The sequence below is a fragment of the Cygnus olor genome, chromosome 5 (assembly GCF_009769625.2).
Source record: "Cygnus olor isolate bCygOlo1 chromosome 5, bCygOlo1.pri.v2, whole genome shotgun sequence".
In the NCBI taxonomy this organism is placed as follows: domain Eukaryota; kingdom Metazoa; phylum Chordata; class Aves; order Anseriformes; family Anatidae; genus Cygnus; species Cygnus olor.
Genome location: NC_049173.1, coordinates 44,034,315 through 44,053,418, shown reverse-complemented (window position 1 = coordinate 44,053,418; position 19,104 = coordinate 44,034,315). Strand labels below are relative to the sequence as shown.

The window sequence follows — 19,104 nt, the reverse complement described above, 5'->3', positions numbered from 1 at the left end:
CATGCAGAAAAAGCAACTTCAGAGGGCATAGAGATTAAAGTAACATTTGGGAAGCATCGATAAGGTAGAAAGTGGTGAGATTTTTTTCTGTCAGGTGGCAGCAGATGAACATCTGTGGAGAAGCCAATAGCACCACAGAAGACGCAGAAGTTTATCTGACGTAAAGTAAAAGAGCAATTCTGATGGGGAAATATAGAATGAGCATGTGTCTGCTCCACATGGATACTAAACTTTGGATGACATTTTCCTTAAAAAAAAAAAATCCTTTAATATTTCTTCTTTTGCTGTGGACTATCTGCTACGCTGTTTGTAATAATTTGCGAATCATCCTTCAGGCACCACTTAACCTATCTAAATGCAAAAAAAAAAAAAAAAAAAAAAAGAATCTGGAATACTATCAAAGCACATATCAAATAAAAAGAGCCATTCTGCTTCAGCAACAACATAAGAGACCTGGTTTTTATTATGCATGTGAAGTGTTTAATTTAAACTGTTAATGGTTAACCATGTCTGGCCTAGAGCAATGCAGATCTGGGAAAAAAATCCATAAATACCCCCTTCCTCCCCCCCATCTCTTTAATTCTTTATTCTCTACAGTCAAAGAGAGAGAGAAAAAGAAAAGGAAAACATGTAGATTGTTTATGTGAAATATCTTTTAAAAGAATGTGCAGAGAAAGAAAGCAAAAAGCTTTCAGCTCATACCAAAAGCCTAGTAGTCTACCTGTATTAAAATGCTTGGAAACCAGGGATACCTCACAGTGAGCTAGAGGTTGTCAGGGAAGCATGTACAAAGCATTTCTGAAAAAGGTATCTTAGATGTATAGAGTTTTTAAGATGTCTAGGTGTATATGGTTAGCTGTGCACAGAGGAATCCTAACCAAAGCATGGTGCCAATTCCATCTGTCATGTTAAGTGAACTTGCCATTATTCAAAAGTGTTTTTACTAAGTATTTTATTTAAAAGTATTTATTAATAAGTGCCAGTAATAGAATCCACTTGCCATTCATAATGATAAGTTTTTGCTAAGCAAATAACTGTTCCTATATTTAAAGTTTTCAATAAAATCTCTTGGTGAAAAGAAGTTCTCCCTCTCTTCCTTTTTACTTTTATTTTTTATTTTTATTTTTATCCTGCTTTAAAAATTTTCCAGAAATGTTCTTGTTGACTTGACATTTGATCAGCTAGAAAGATGGGAAAATGCCAGCATAATATACCTACCATAGTAAATCAATTTTAAATTAAACTTTATAGAATCCAGACATTCTGTATCCTTCCATAATCAAACTAGCTATATATAGTTCAAATAGAAGGCAAAAGTTCAACAGCTTCTTTGCCTAAAGCATTTATATTTTTCACTGAAAGCAACTCTTGTCCAAGGTTGTCTTTTGACATACAGATTTCAAATGATTCCTATCCCAGTCTGAGAAACAAGAAATTTTGAAAAGTGAAAATGAACTTCAGTGCTGAATCACTTTTTCTCTAGTGAAGTGATAAAATGTCTTAATAGATGTTAACAAACTAATAGAAAACAGAGAAAAAAATTATAATGTCTTGCTTAGCAACAGTTCTAGAAAAGTACAGCAGTTTTAGTCATACTTTACTCAGAACATAATACTCTAAGAGTGTCTAATAATGGACACTAAAAATGATGCCAAGTGGTATCTAATAGTAAAAGGTATCCAAAATTACAATCTTGTAATTGAGCTTTCCCAGGGCTGAAAAGGTTTATTTCCACAATAGTCTCCTAGGAATCCAGCAATACTTCCCTGATGACAACTGCTGACTTCCTTTGTTTTTCTTTTAGCCCTGCCTTGATTTGGTTAGCTCTAGCTTTTAAAAGGTAAATACGCATTTCTCTCTCTCCTCTACACAGTTTGCTGTGATGAAATCTAGTTTATCAAATAATCTACATTAGCCTTTGCTGTTAATATGTAGCGAAAATACAGTTTCTCATACCAAAGTGGATTCAATTGCATTGAATGCAAACTTAGGCATTCACATCAAGTACCAGCCATAACTAATCATTAATTTATTTTCTCTCTGTTGCCAAGGACTTTTGGATTACTAAACAAAATCAAATAATACTTGTCAGACTGTCCCAAATCAAGTAGCAGCATAATAATGGACTTAATCTGTTTTATATCACTTTGTCTGTTTTTTAATCAGCCCAAATTACCACACTGCAATGAAATTACTGTGGTTTATGGGACCAGAACCAGAAGTCAATAAGAGATGAAAGTGGACCTAACACAATTTACCTGTCCCTTAAAAATGTGCCCCATTCTAAAAACAAAACAAAACAAAACTTACTTATGTAAGGTCTTTTTAAAAATACCATATCTATTCTTTTAAAGGAAGTCTATAAATTAGTTTCTGGAAGCCTCTTTGTTCATATAGATTTCACACGCCACTCCAACTACAAGTTGTACAGATCCAAAAAATGTGGAATGGGGTAGAAGACAAGGCAAATGTATTTCTTACACTGGATTCTTAGTACTGGTTTGAGTTTTTCTATGAAAGCTGAAGAGTTGAAAAGTTGTTGAGTTAAATTGTAAGACTTTCACTTTTAATAAAGCTATAAACGAAATAATACAGGTTAAAGTTAATCACTTTTTTTTTTTTTAATAGGAAAAGTTAAGTAATAAAGTAGTAGGATGTTATACTAGGATGTTATACCAGGCTGAACAGTTAACACAATTTAAGTGCACTGTCCTTGTACTTCCAGTAGATGGCAGGTACAGTACTTAAAACTTTTTAAAACTCAACAGAACTCTTTTTCTTAATTTCTTTTCTTTTCTTAAAAACAATAAAATGCTATTATCTGGGAAATTTGGTTTATAATAATATATATTTCGATACACATGCATTTTTACACTTAACAAATTTAAAGAAAACATACAAAGATGAAAAGAATGTTTAATAGAAACATATTAAAAGCTAAAAGCAAATTATAAAGTAATAAGAAAAAAAAAGAACACGCTGAACAACACTCCCAGAGAACTGGAATGATCAGGAAAAATATTCAAAATAAAATAGAAATCACAAATGATAAAAATAAAATAGAAATTTAAAATAAGAAACATTTTTTTTTTCCATAAATCTGGCTTTTTTCTAAGGCAAGCAATATATTTTTTTTTCCATAAAGAAACTTTCAATTTTCTGTTACATTTCACTTAAAAATTAAGAACCATGTTATGACAGCAAATCATTTACAAATTCAGAGATTACAGCAGTAAAGCTATCCATGAAACTGAGCTCAAACCCCTGGGCATATTCAAGAAATTATGAACTTGTTCAGAATAGAAAATATATATAATAAATTTTCATTTCAGTCATGGGTGAAAATTTAATATAAAAAATGACAATTTCACACAGTGACAATATCTGAAACAGACGTTTTGAAGGAAATCATTCACACACAGGAACTGCCATGTAAAATCACCATCTAAATACAATGATTCGGGCAGTTTTCCACAGTCATCATCTTGAAACCATGTCTTCTGTGCTTTCCACTCCATGCTTATGCCAGCTTCTGCACAAAACAAAATAGTACCTGCTTTGTAGTTGGTGTCCCTAGACATGCACTATACAGTTGTACAGTATTGAATTAAGTAGGTACAGTCATCCCACAGGCATGTTCACTGTTCTTGTTTTTTCTACTCAAACTCACGATACGAATGCTAATTATTCCTCTCATTTCCTGGCTTGCAGCTCATATCCCCCAACGACCTCTCATTAAATTCCAGATGGTTTATCTTTGTCCTTAGGTAACATTTATGTTTTAACCAGTATCGGTGTTCATCAGTTTCCTTTTTTGTTTTCTTTCGTTCCAATCTTCTCCCTGGCTTCTCATGTCAATCTACCTGGCAGACTATTTTGCTTCTTGCTCCACATTCCAGGTCAGGTCAAATCTTTCTCTGTAGCTCCTGGGCATATACAATAGTGGAGGGTCACTGACTTTCCTTGCAAACTTGTATCCTGTTCCAATCTTATTATGCACTCAGTTTTGTTTGTTTGTTTGTTTGTTTTACCAGCAATTCATTGTCCATCTTCAACAGCTCAGTTTAGACACCTGACTCCTTCTACCTTCATTATTTCTCCTAGGCTTGGGTGCTATGATCAGTCATTCCCCAGTTCTTCACCCCAGTTCTAAGATGCTGGCCCTGAATGAGATACTTTCCCTTTTTATGTTGTCCAGAAAACAAAACAAAGTATTACATCACATCACAAAAAAAAAGACTGACAAATGATTATGAATACATATTTTACTTTTCAGTCTAGTGCCTAATATTGGCTCCCTCTCAATGGAGAAGCTCCTGTGAGGAAGCCTCACGTTTGTCACATACTCTACAGTTTGCCTGCTGTGTCCCACTGTGAAGATGGCAAAAGAGTAAACTTGTCTGAAATAAGAGGTGTGAGAGATGCAAACAGTGATGGAATCAACACTGAAAATTATGAAGCACCTACTGAGCATGTACAAACTGCTTTCTGAAGGTCCATTACTTGAACAAATTTTGGCATTTTAAGGAAATGGGAAGACTTCCATATGAAAGAAAAAAGCTGCCAAACCTAATTTGTAAATATGTGATTTGTAGTTTTTTGAGGAAAACAGCAAGAAAGTTTTTTACATTACATTTCCCTCAGTTTCATTCTTAGAAGTTATACAATTAGTTTTGGCTAAATTAAAAAATAAAAGTTGTACAAAATTCTCATGCCAGTGCCAAACATGGAGGATTTCAAACAAATGGATAAATTAAATAAAATAGTAAACAATAGCAAATAGAAAAATAACCTGAAGAAAAAAAAACAGGAAATTTTAATAAGAGGTGGTGACACCAGCTCTGCACTTTAATGTGTTCATACAAAGCACATGTGGTAACAATAGCCATACAGAAAAAAATGTTTTTCATACCTTTTCCAGTGTTTTGTCTGCACTCTGCCCATTTCCATTGTTAGCACATGTGATATTACCTTGCTTTGGCCACTGCACTCAGTACAGTTTGGATCATGAGAGTTGCTTTGGTCTCAGTAGGAAGAGGAATTTCTTGTGAGGCCAACTATTTCTTTAATACAATCTTATTTATTATCAAAAGAGTAAAAAATCTCTTTCCAAACAGAGGAGGAATATAATAGGAGATATTATCTTTGCATATGTTGCCATGCCTCAGTTAGCAACCAGAACAAAAAGCTGCTCGCAAGATTTATTTATTTACTTTATTTATTTATTTATTCCTTGGGGATCATGTTCCCAGTGTTTTTTTTTTGTTTTGTTTTGTTTTGCATTCTGCAGCATTTCATTCTTTGTAGTATTTTTTGCTGTTTTCCTCTCAAACACTTGCAATACAATCTCTTAATTCATCCACCTTAAGACACATTTTTATTAAAAATGTTGAGAGGTTTCCTACAGTTATAAACCTCCTATAAAAAAACAGAGACACTAATTATAGGTAACCTCAACTATTTAAAGTCTTTTGCCTGTAGTCAATTTCACTGTAGAAATAAGGACGGTGTCACTAATATTTATGGATTTTTCACTGTGGAACTTCTTTGGACTAAAAAGTTGAGTTTGCATACGTTACATACATGTTATGCAAGACAGGAAAATAGCACCATAAAAATGTGAAAAAGATGATTATCTTTCAGGATAATAAAGAATGGTTAATGCTGATGAATAGTCATCTTTCATTACCACTGAGTAGCACTATTAACCTCAGCCACCTTCCATATTTTTGGTCACTTCTTTTCACATGGGAAAAATAATCTTTCCCTGAGAATACAGAAAAAAGGTAAGCTATGAAAGACTAAAAGAATCCAGGAAGTAGGCCAAAATAAACAATATTCACTACTTAGCGTTATTGCAAGACTTTGTCAGCCTGATTCAGTCCAGAGTCCTGAATCTATTCCCTGTGAATATATTCCTGTTAAAAAAAGACAGGGAAGAGAGAAAGGAGTTGTAACATGGCACTCTGTAGTCAGTTTACTTCACAAGTGTTGAAGGCTGGTTGAGAAAGCTGAAAATTTTTGAAGCTCTTGTCGCATGCTCCAAATATGTCAAACCGATCTAGAACTAAAACTCTGAATGTGTATTTAGGGACAACGCTACACAACAATAACTTTTTTTACACCTTTCCTGCAGCATGGTAGCAGTGACTGTATCACGAATATTCTGCCTTTATTTGCTACATTCTACTGGGGAACGTTCTTGAGGAATTAATTTCCATAGCAGATTTTTATTTAGTTTTACATTGCCACTCAGCAGGACCACTACAGAGAAAAAAATTTCTAGAAAGCAAATCCTAAAAATATGCCACCGATATAAAGCAGCAAGGCTCAAAAAGGATTCATAGTAACATATGACAATGATTAATGCAAAAGAGATGAACAGGGATATCTGAATTCAAGTAAGTTTATTGAATATCCTGTGTACTTCGTGTTCAGTGTAAATATCTTGTTACGCGGAATAATCAGTAAAAAAAAAAATCAGATGAAAATTTAAATATCATTATACTAATACAAAGTTCCTGAAAACCGGAAAAAAAAAAAAAAAAACACAAATAGAAAAGATTTTCTTGTGTACCTTCTACAGACTGCACTGGAAAATTGCCCTGTATAAACAGCCTAGGCAGAAAAACAACAACAGCGACAAAACAGATCCAAACCTCAAATCTCCCCAAATCATGGTTGTCAGGGTTTTGACTCAGTTTACTTAGAAGCTGTACAAACAGATATACTGCCTTCTTGCCTCTGGCATACTCAGTTCATTTTGTTTCATCACCTTTTCTGTCAGCAGAGAATAGTAACTATAATCTTTTTCCTCCAGACAAGATCAGCTTTAACTGAAACGCTACGAGCTGCGGCACACGTGCATGGGGAATGAGGCCTGGCCTGCTCAGCTTTCCTCCTCGCTCAACGACAGAGACAGGCAGGGAACGCTCCCACCTCTGGGACTCTTGAGTGGCCCAGGCCTTCTTGTTTACTTGTACATGTCAGAAGCAAGTTTCCTGTTCTCTAGAGGCTTAGGCCAAAAATCTAATCACCAACACATGCATGGAAGTGGGAGCCATTAGTCTTAGGAAATTAAGTCACTGAACTATGAGGGGAAAAAAGCTTGAAGTAGACGTTTACTGGAATTTTCAGAATCGTTTGAAATACGGCAGCTCTCTCTCACTGAACTTGAGAGTGTGGCTGGACTAGCACAATCGTTTTGAAAATACTATCAAAACTTTTTAAAAGCCTGACTACTGGCACAAATTCCTACAATAATTAAAGTTGAATATAGATCTGGAGAACTTATTTATTTCAGAGTCCCTGCATAGACAATGGAGAGAGACAAGCGGCTCCAGAGGGTGATTCAGATCATACAGCAACACAGGTGCATATCCCTCACCACTGAGTGCTTGAGGAACCTCAAATAATTCATTTACAGGAGCCTCTGCTCCTATAAATACTTTAGGCTTTAAGACACATGGAACACATCTGGACCTAAAGGACAAGAGGATCTCTAGTTGCACACACACAAAAATTCAGGGAGTAGGATACAGTCTTTAAGCATTCATGTGTTCCAGATAAAGGATTTTTGATGACTTTTCTATAGCCCTGCAACAGAGAAGGAACACTAAAACGAAACAAAGCAAAACAAAAGACAAACTACCTTAATGTGCAAGGATATAGATACCAGGGATTTTATTAACCCAACTGGTCCTTAAGTTACTGTTAATCTTTCTTACAGATTATAAATTCTTATTATTAGTTTTATTATTATTAGATTATAGATTCTAAAAAGAAGATTAAATTTTAAATTTGTAAAATAAAGGAAATGCTTGTAAAATAAAGGAAAATAAGGGAAATGCTTGTAAAATAAAGTAAAAAAAGAGTATTTCTCGTTACACCCTTATTGTCTAATAGGTTGTATGTACGTCGTAGTACTCTGACATAAACCGGGAATTCAGGTTTTGCAAATAAACGTATCTATTAATTTTCCTTCACCTCATTGTGACTTATTTAATTCACATTTTTTCCAGGATAGTTATGTCCAGTTTCCATGTCTTGCTTTAAATTAAGCTAATTCTTGAAATAAAGCATTCTATCAAATTCTACTGTTTCTACTAGACTCTTGGCTGTGAGACGCAGGTTGAGCTGTGACATAGTCGAATATTCCTAATACGATATGTGAATCAGTATTTTAATGCTGATATTTTAATTAGCTGCCAGAACTGGGCCAGATCACAGTTCATATCCTGTTTTGGTCAGGTCATATACAGAAAGAATAAAAAAGTCCCCACTCTGCTAATTAATAAAGAGCAATAAAGAACTAAGTGTGCCAATGACCTGTTCTCGAACAGATGACTGACTGGCCTTCATTATCATGTCTTCTTATTCCTAAACACCACTACTTTCCCCAAGACAAAACTATACCAGCATTATGCAGATTTTTGATGTTATGCAACCTATATATCAGACTTTAATCAGGAATCACGGTGGATCTTCCTGTTTTCCTATATCTCTAACTCACTACAAATTAAGCAGTGAATCTAAAGGAGGATAAATTGCCAGATAAATGCTACCCTGAGTAGCTTGATCTTTGCAATATATCTGAGATAGAAAAAAGATCAATTGCAACCAGAAAAAAATGTTTTAGAAGTTTTTTAGTATCAAAAGTAAAACTGTACAATGTTCATAAGTACCAGAAATTCATTAAAGAATCATCATGTTGATATAAAACCTGCCATTTTCAAATGTTAAATATTTACAAGACCTCAAAGCCCTTATTTCTTATTCATTCAGAAGGATAAACCAAAATTTATGAAATTACTTTTTTCTTTGCAGAAAGCTTTCTGTCAGTGGAAATGTCTTTAAGCAGATGACAGCTGACTCCAATCCATTCTTTAGCCAAGATCATCCAGTGATTCAAGTACTTGTTTTTACTTTTTTGTTTTTACTTGTTTTAAATGATTGCTTATCATTAACAGATACTAAAATTTGCTATCTAAACCTCTTGCTTAAGTGTTATAATTGACATAAGTCCTAATTGGATTAATTTATTGTAATTTATATTACATGAACTTCAACTGTGATTGTTGAAGTTTATTGATTTCCTGTGAAAATTTTTGTAATTAAAATACACGGCACCGAGGGAAAAATCAGCATGTGTAAGCACTGAGTGAAAATTTATTCATTTAAAGTTTAAAGTATATTTTAGAAGTATTTTTGAAATGCCTTTCAAATATTTAGGTAGAGCTTTCAAAGTATAATACAATGAAGGCAGACTTAAAAACAGTCACCAAACGCAAAAACAAAATAATTTTGTAGACCCAGGAAGTGCTTTGAAAATACATTTTCAAAATGTTATAAATCCCTCTCCCTTCTGCAAATAGCAATCTGTAGGATAATGCTCATGAATGTCCTGGGATTCCTATCCCTACAAGTACATGTTATCACATTGCTGAAAGGAATAAGGGAAGCAGTCTCAGACAAGGAAAGTGGATGCAGACCTTTGCCAGGAAACACTGCAGTTACAACAGCTGAACTTTCTCCCAGGCAGAATAAACTTTTGACAAAGAGTTCTGGAGGAAATGTTGAGCATCTATCTTCATGAATGGTATACAGGAGAAAAGATGTAAGTGATCTTATTTCAGGAAGCACTGTGCGAGTGTTAACTACAGAATTCAGAGCTTAATCCAGCTTCTTACCATATATTCAACATAAAGATTTAATTTAATCTAGTGTTAAGGATGAAAATTCAAATATGCCAGAGTCAGGAAATTCAAAATGCAGGTTCTCACAGTGGCTGGCATTCAGCCCCTTTTTAGAGATGTAAAATTGTATTAGAACAATGCTGTGAGAATATACCACTGTGATTACAATGCAGTTAAGTGACAGCTGCTGTGAAAAACACAAAATTCAATTTCCTGACTTCTGCACACTGTCCACATCTCTTGATTTAACATAAATATTTGCAATGAATATAATATTTGGCATTCCATTCTGAACTGTTTTGGCTTTTGGAAAAACAGATGATTCTTCATTGGAAAGCATGTATGTAATCTAGTAACTACTGATACAGTTTAATGAAGTGCTGTATTTTAAATCTACTTCAAATCTTTAAATATACTGATAGTTGATATTTTCAGTTCATCATTTGTATGTTTTGTCTATTGCAAAATATCTAAAAAGGTAACATGCTCAAAACTTTACTTGATATCCCCTGGGGAGGAGGCATCAGTTGAAATCAGAAAAAAAGCATTTTCTGACCATTTGTTCCCCTCTTTTCCCTCCACAGTCTCTGATGTGCATCTAGTATAGTTTTCTATCAGTAAGATTTTCATTTGTTCACTTTAAGATACTGTATTTCTGGTTGAAGAATCATGTCAAAGTTATGAAACTTAACTGAATGTATTTGACTATTCCAGCAAATACCGAGAAGGAAGAATATGATGAGGACCAGCTGCAAGGATCTACAAAGTATAAAGATTGATCACCCTAATATTAAAGATGTGAGTCACTGGAGTGCTGATAAATGCAATTAACTATTTCCTAGACCACATCACCTGAGATTAGGTCAAAGTAATACAGACCGGCTGTTCCATGATCCCCTGACCCCAACTGTCATTGCTGCAATTTGTATAGACCAGCCACACAGGACCACCTAGGATTTTAATGAGTCAAGCTTTACATAAATGCCTGATCTTTTCTGTATCTGTAAGGACTTTCACTTCTCAGTGTCTAAAAGGAGAATATATGAAATTTCATAAAACTATTATTTCATCAGTTTCTTCCAACAAATCAGATTTAGGAAAGACTTGGAACACAATTATCTGGATGTCTATAAAGAGCTCTCCATCATGACATGTGTTCAAGTCTGAACTGAAAGAAGCAGCTGGATTTTTCCACCAACATTTGTGTGCACGTGCACACACAGAGACATGCACAGTTTCATCCTTAGAGAAGAGCATACCTATTCTTTCTTGGCAGGAGGCAGGTGGGGGGCAAGTGGTTAGTGAGCTAACTTGGTACCAGGGACGCCTTAATTCAATTCCCTGCTCTATTCAATGTGTTGTGTAATTTATGAGAAACTGTCTCAACTGCAAAGCACAATGTGCTGGTATGAAATTAAACTTTAAATAAATTAATTTGTCTGTGTAGCAGGCTAACTGTGAAGTATAAAGATTATATTTGTACTATTTTAAAGCAAGGCCGCACATCTTTGTTTTCACAAAGTATTGTGAATTACAGTTGTGCTGCATTCTGTGACCTTTAATAGTTCTGCTCTGTTTTGCAAAGCTGTTAAAAAAAAAAACAACAAAAAACACTTAGAAAACAGGGAGGCATTTTCTTCATCTCTAACATCTTCTTACATACATGTGATGAAACTATCAAGGTATAGTGACATTAGTTATAGCCCGAAGACCATATTTTCTGATTGTCCATAGACATTCACACACCAAGTTCTAGCTCCTACAACCCGTGGAAGGTAACTGCCTAATTCAGGGTGATACCCTCTAAAAGTAAGAATAGAGCAGCCTGGATCAGGAGCTAAGCTTGTCATTGCTCTTTCTGTTATATGTGCCCCGGTATCCCACAGAATCTCACCAATCTCACCTTCTTTGCCTTACTGGATGAACCTCTAGGTGAAGATTGAAGTTGTTTCATTAACTGTTACATGAAGAACATAGAGCAAATTTGCCTTTGAGGATAGACTGTATACTCAAAATGGTACTTTTATCTTGATTCACTTGGCAATGGCATCTCTGTAGCTTGGAGTATATTTTATATCCTAGCAATGGCCAGTCTTATTCTGCTTTTCTCTGTCTCTGTGGTGCAGAGGCCGTGGATACCCTATCAACACCGGTACAAATATTAGGAAAAATTGAAGGAAAGGAATGTAGGGGAAGTGAATACAGCATACAGCTGGGAGTTGGTCACTGATGAACAACAGAGGTTTGAGGGATGTGATGGGCATCAGGTACATGGCTGCGCACGACATTTTTCATCAATGCATGTTACAGCTGGTGAGTGTCACTTTAGGATTTCTCTTTCTTGAAAACATGTAGGCATCTTAAAATATACTTCTTGAAATGTGGGTGATAAATGATTTAGGTGACCCTTAAAATGCACCTCTTGGAATCATAGATTCAGATTAAGCTTTTTACTCTGTCTCAGTTTAAGATTACATTGAAAAATCTCTTTTCTCTGAGGACTCCTTTGTTGCTTCCTTCTCTCAGAGCTGTGATCCTCAAAGCATTGTCAACCCATATGATATTGTGCTATTTGTGCTCACAAAAAATCCAGTGAAACTCTTTGCTAGTCTTGCTACCCGTACAAAACAAATTAAAGGACTGGGCTCAACACTTGAATATTAAATATATATATACACATAGTATTTAAGAAACAAAATAGGCTATGGGTTGGCTAGAAAGATATACATTTCCAATAGTTTGATGCAAACAAGACAATTTAAAATTGTCTATTTTTCTCTCCAAGTTAGAGAACTTCAGAAGTTAGTAGAAAATGGTTGATAAGATATAATTAAGAAATGAGAAACAAATCTGCCTTACAGACCTGTAGAAGAGAGATTTCAGAAAGAAGTATATTATCATATCTTTACAACATAGACCCAGAATGTTACCTGATACTTGTATGCTGAACCTAATACTGTAATGCAAAACGTACATCTTTGAGAAAGCCATCCACCTGAGGTTGGAAGATAGTCACATATGAAGTACTGAACTTTCTTTGAGACATTCCAAGAGACAAGAACGAAAAATGTACCTCATTTCTCTAAGTTTGATTTCAAGTTTCAGTTTTTTGTCATTTTGGTTTCCTAAAAATCATTTACTCTTGACATGATCAAGAGCATGTTCAAGAGCAGATTACTTATAATTATGTTCTCCTGTTTGTCTATGTGTTTTTGCCTAATCTCACATTTTTATATTCTCTTATATCCCTGAAAAACATTATTCTAATGAAGTTATTTTTAAGATTCTCTTTGCATGCTTCATTGTGTCAAGATCCATTAAATTTAAGTAGAATCAAACACAGTTAATCTCTTTAAAATGTCTTCCTACTCTGTCTTACAATTTCCTTGTTTATATAACCAAGGATGACAAAGCTGCACATTGTATAGGGCTTCATGTTGAGATGTTTGTCTACTATGGGAAGGAAACATTTCACTTCTTTTTTCTGGGTTAAGCCCAAATTGTAATTTAAATGAAAGGTATTTTCTTTTATTACTTAAAGAAATATGGAGCAATTAAGTATTTTTTTATGTGCAGGAAGTGATTGCAAATGAAAGGAAGTACCGTTTTAATTATCTGAAAACCCAACCTGCAGAAATGATGAGTTAAGGCTAAATTTTAAGATCCAAACATTTTCGAGTAAAAAATTGTGACATGCAATTGTAGTATGCCCTGCAATGAATAGGAAACCCTTTCATTTCTTTCTTCTCCTTTCCTGTGAATTTCCCCTCTCTTTACTTTTATGTTTCTCTCTCCTGCAGGTTCCTTGGGAACCCCTGCACCATTCCCTTCCTTTACCCTCTGCCCTCTGGTGTAAAATACTAGGTTCCCCCCTAATGCTATTCTTAGCTCTCACTTTTCAGTTTCATGCAGTGAAACCAAAGCAGCAGCAGTAACCAACTCCAATAAACATTAAAAGATCAATGGCAATTTAGGTAAGAAATCTATTGATCCCCTGTTCCTATGGATAGACTCTCTTACCTCATTAAATCATTACAAATAGGGAAACCCCCACAAAAGAATAGAGGAACACTGTTTATCAACTGTTTTATAGCTTTGTCTCAATAATTCCACCCAGATATTACCTGTACCTGGCCGTAATCCTAGTATTCATGCGGCAATCATTAGGTTAACCATAGTTTAATTTATTCAAATTACATTGTACAGTAATTTTTTTGGATAAAAACAACAAACCACATAAAATTATGATAATATTAGTTGTAGTGGGACTAACCAGTCTGACAAAGCTCAATTAGCATCTTTTTAAACACCAGAGCAGAAAGTCAGTAGTCGTTTTTAAGTTATCTAGCTCCTAGATAAATTTCTATCTCAATTTTAAAAATTGCCTGTAAAACTGTATCCTTTCCATACTATCAGACACAACTTAGATCATAAGTAAGATTCTGCCATCCTTACTTATCCTTGGCCACTCTGCATGTCCTCTACTTTGACATGTACCGTAAGCTTTGATGAGAACTGTTGATAGACAGTTAGCAGCTTATACCTCTTCCTTTGGGCTCTATCTGTTCACAGAAATAGCATGACACCCATTCCTACAGGTCAAAATCATGCACAAATTACAATGTACATATCTGATTCTGCATGGACAGTACTTGCATTCCCAGTATCTGGATTATTTACTGAACCACCAGTGTCAGTGGAAACGACACAAAGGCCTGGACTGCAGCCACAAAAAATATTAGTGTTAAGTAACAATATAACAGGTTCCTGATGTGTAAAAGAACAAAGTTTGGTAAATTGGTTATGTTTGCATGTATTAATAAATGAACAGTACTTCAAGAACTTTGTTATAATAAAAACCACATTTAATTAAAATATGATACAACTGGTTTTAGTAACACACATATTTTCCTAACAGAATTATCAATGTAGTTAAAAGAAAATTATCAAAATATACCAAACATACTAGCTCCTAACTGAAAATTATCCCCAGCTAAATTGTGAATATCATATAATCATTTTTGAAAAGGAAGCAGCTGTTATGTACTATTACAAAGTCTGACTATCAGACCTAGAAATTTCAGGTCACTGCAGCCCAAAATGCTGTTGAACAATACACTGTAGTGACATCCAGGAGACTACTTAGTGAAACAGTAAGTATTTTGTCACTATTTAAGTGACAAAAAAAAGCGTCCTTCACATAGAATACACTGTTCAGAAATCATAGGAAGTAGTAATAAAAAAATATGAATAAAATCTATGTTGTGTCTTCATTTAAGGTACAATGGCAGTTTCAGTGTCCTCGGAACTGGAAGCATATCTCTGAGGGAGCAGTTTTTAAGCAGCAATGGCTGCCTTGTTCCAGAAGTACTGGGCTCTTAAGAACCAGAGAGCTAGTGAGGACAATTTGCACAAATATGCACAAGCAATGCCAAGATACTCATATTTATCTGAATGCATCAGTTATTCTATCATCAAGCCATAACAAACATCCTCAAGAAATACTCTGGGATAAACAGAGCCTGTCCTATCACAGAATCTTTCAAGTATAGTTAGGTCAGTTCAGATCATAGAGGAAAAAAAAAAAAAAAGAAAAAAGCAAAAAATCAGCACACTTTTTTGCTGAAGCAAAAGAAACAGTATGTGGAAGTTTGGCATGAGAGCTTTATACTGCAGTCTTTCAGACCCTATTTAACATTAACTTACCTTGTATTTCCATGGTTAGTTTGCCCAGAGATAAGTTTGCATAACCAGAAAACAGTTTTGTCAGCTGAAATCAGATTTAACTTCTGTTTCCAAGACACTCCAAAATTCAAAAATCTGATTTTTTTGATGACACCTAAAAAAAAAAAAAGCTAAGTTGAATTGGCTTAGATCTTGAAAATTTGAGTTTTGATTTTTTAAGTATTTAAAATGTTTTTTCCTAATTATCTAAAACATTTAAAAGAAAGACATGGAGGATAGATAATACTCCAAGATTTTCCTTTTAGAAATGCTGAAGCAGTTTCAACAATTGGAAACATTTAAAAAAAAAAGGCAACTCAACCAAACAACCAAGCCTAAATGAAAATTAATTTGAGAGATTTACTGACAATATTCACATCAACCATACAGATCTTAAAATGTTATAATCTTCTCTTGGAAATAAATGGCTTATCAGAAAATCCCTAGTTCTACAGCTAACTTCTGCTTCTTCTCATCCAATGAATACCCAGGAGCTTATTTGTAAAACCATTTTTGCCAGTATTTCAGATATCAGCTCTATTTAATTTATCAGTTCAGCCCCTAACATGATAATGATTCCAGATCCAGTGACATTTGCCTTTCCAACTCTCATGTCTTTTTACTTTCCATCACAGTCTCCACACTTCTTCCCAAATTTCATGTCATTGTATGTACCAGTCTGTTTTTCTCTCTCTTCCTTGGTTGGATAATAGCACCCAAAGAGTATGATTGTGTCAAAATGAAAGATATGGTCAATGGATTTCCACAGGAATCTGTCTTTCATACAGGTTTATTCAGTCCTTTACTTATGACCTGAATAATGAACTCCATTAAAGTTATGGATTATAAAGAAAGGAGACAGACTGCAAATGCCGCAGAAGCACTTGTGATTCAAAGTCGAATGAACTTGACAAATCATTGTAATGGCCTGGAAAAATTTGATGGGCTTCTACACAGATACGTGCAGTGTAGAACATAGAATGCTTGTGCAGCAATAATCTACTGCAGACATGCAGAAATAGGAACAAAACAATTACTTAGCATGGACAGATGTTGAGCTTATAATGGACCATCCTCTGGATGCAAGTCAATATGTCAAGAAGCTGGAGTGCTGGAAAAATATAGCATCGGGATGCCTGATCAAAGCCATAAGCCTAGAGGTGTGCAGTCCAGGAATATGTGAGATGAGGGAAGGCCTGGAAACAGAAACATGGGAGTGGCAGAATGTGAAAGTGGGATCAGCCTGATTCAGCAAAAAAAAAGTCTTTGCCCCCTTTAACGTTAGATCTGTTGCTGCAGGTTGAGGAGGTAAGCTTTTGAAGATAAAAGGAGAGCTCCTGCTCTGCTTGGGACAGCTGATGGAGTACAGCAGGGGCAAACAAGTGGAAGTGACGTAAGGAACAAAGGGTTTATGCTAGCTCACTTTCTTCCTGGACAGATGGTGCCTTCCTTCTGAGGTAGAAAAGATACACTTATTTTAAGAGAGGAAGAAAGATGACTATCTCTACATCTTTGAATTCATGTGTGCTGTCACAGGAAACAAAACCTGCCTGCCTTTTTTGGATGCTATTAAGAGCATAACAGACGGCCAAAGGCCACTATCTTCCACTCTGATCTTGTAAAACAAAAAAGTTAGCAGTGTACTGAGCCCAAAAGCTTGTGCTTGAGTAAACTTTCAGTCTGAATTTGAAACTATTAAAAAAGACTATTTGTCACTTCCTTCACATATTCATTCTAACAGTTAAAATTTGAGCTTTATTTCCCATCTCACTTTCCATCCACCATCCAGAGATTGCTTCTTTTACTTCATTTTCTGCTTTAGCTCTGCTTTTTTTCTCCTTGACAAGATGCACTATACTATTGAACATACTGTTGAGGAACATATTTTCAAAATACTGATCCCAGAACTGGATACCATATTCTACAATTTGTCTAACAATGCCAGTAGTAATCACCTGATAGTAATCAACTGTGTAAATACATCAGGACTTAATTTTAGGTCAATTATTTTGACCTGAACAAGAATATTGTCTATGTCAAAGAAGGTGCCTTATTCTCCAGAGGCATATCCTGCATTATTTCCTAGGTGTTTGGGTTCGGATTTTTAAAAAGTTGTAAAAAGTAAAACATATGCACCAAATAATTGTGTTAAAGAACAGAAAGATAAACAGATAACTCACTGTTCAAAAAGTTACAGACCAGTTACATCACAGATAAAGAAAAGCAAAAAAGGGGATGATTCTTATTCCCAGTGAATAGGACAGAATTCTGTCTATACAATGTAGTATGCTGAAAGAAAAGAAGAAAGTTTCAGAAAGGGATGTAAGTGGGGTGTCAAGTATACAGTTTATGTGGATGTACAAAGGTCACTATCCACCCTTCATACTGCAGTAATTCAGAGTAATTAGAAGTAGTATTACAACAGCTTGGAATTAAGTCCTATTTTGGTATTTGTGCGATACACACGTGCAATAAAAGCAGTCCTGTTTCAAGTACTGACATCTTGTCGAGCATATGCTACAAACGGGTAAGGCTCTGTACCTTGGGGGCAGCTGTGGAAGGTTTTCATAATTTCATTTTACAGTGACAATCTTTTCTACACCTCTTCATGTGTGTAGCTAGATGCAAAAAATGTGTAGCTATGTGAGGCAAACTTTTTTTTTCCCTTGTAAGTTCACATCCTGCTTACTTGACTGGTACAAGCATAGTGAAATTTAAACCCCCAGAGTTTTTTCCAACCGTGCCTGTACAGATTGGCTCAACCAGGTGTGCACACAGCATCAGGTCACAGGGAAGAGAACAGACTGTTGTGGACGGTCTTTTCCCCTCCCTAGCACCAGTGCAATAATTCTCCCATCTGGAAGGCTCACGAAATAGATGACATTTCAGTCAGTAAAACAGGCCAGGTTGTACTCAGGATCATGTCATGTGATTTCACTAAATCCCTTTATAAATAGTATTTGAATATGACTGGCTGACAGTGTAGAATAAGTCCTGCCCTCATCTACTCTGATTACAAAAGTGTGTACTCAATAGGGTGATACACCAGTCAAGGAAGTCAGCAATCTGTAACTTTCAAAAAACACCACGGTCTTTCCTTTTGAAGAAAACCTCACAACCATGTCTGCACAGAGGACGTGGATCTGTGGGTAGTGACCAAAGAGCTATATTGCTAGATTTCACACAGATAATAAAAATATGGGTATATAATTCACAGCATTTCTACTTTGTAATGATTTTTTGATATTAGTTATGATGCTGTTGACTTGCCCACTCTGGCTGCTGTTCAGCACTATACAACCTCTCCTCTGTAGTTATTTTAAGAGGTGCAGAAAAGCTGTGCACAGTAGCTAAGTGCATGTACATCTGTCATCTTTCTACTCTTTCCTTTGAAAGCAGATGCCATCATGTGACTCACGTTGTGAAATGCTCAGTTAGGTGACCCCATAATTAAATATGGCAAGGCCAGGAGAGAGGGAGACAACTCATCACCCCTATTGCCATCAGAGAGCCATGTCTGCTTTCTCCACAGTGAGCTGTAAGGAAGAGGCACTCTGATAGTAGTTGATGACACTTATGACACTTCACTGCATTCAAGGATCACCTGGACAATGAAGCAATGCTGCGGGATCTTTGAGTATGCTGCTTTCAACAGTGGAGAAGTGGGAACTAAAGTGCTCAGAAA

At 35.3% G+C, this 19,104-nt stretch overlaps 1 long non-coding RNA gene across 1 annotated transcript in view; it reads right to left on the bottom strand.

Annotated features, from left to right (window-relative positions):
• The window catches only part of LOC121070699, a 213,828-nt gene that overhangs the window by 193,589 nt on the left and 1,135 nt on the right, over positions 1 to 19,104 (bottom strand). The window contains exon 2 of the long non-coding RNA XR_005820176.1: positions 15,402 to 15,534. This is a non-coding gene — a long non-coding RNA (uncharacterized LOC121070699). The remainder of the gene's footprint in view (positions 1 to 15,401; positions 15,535 to 19,104) is intronic.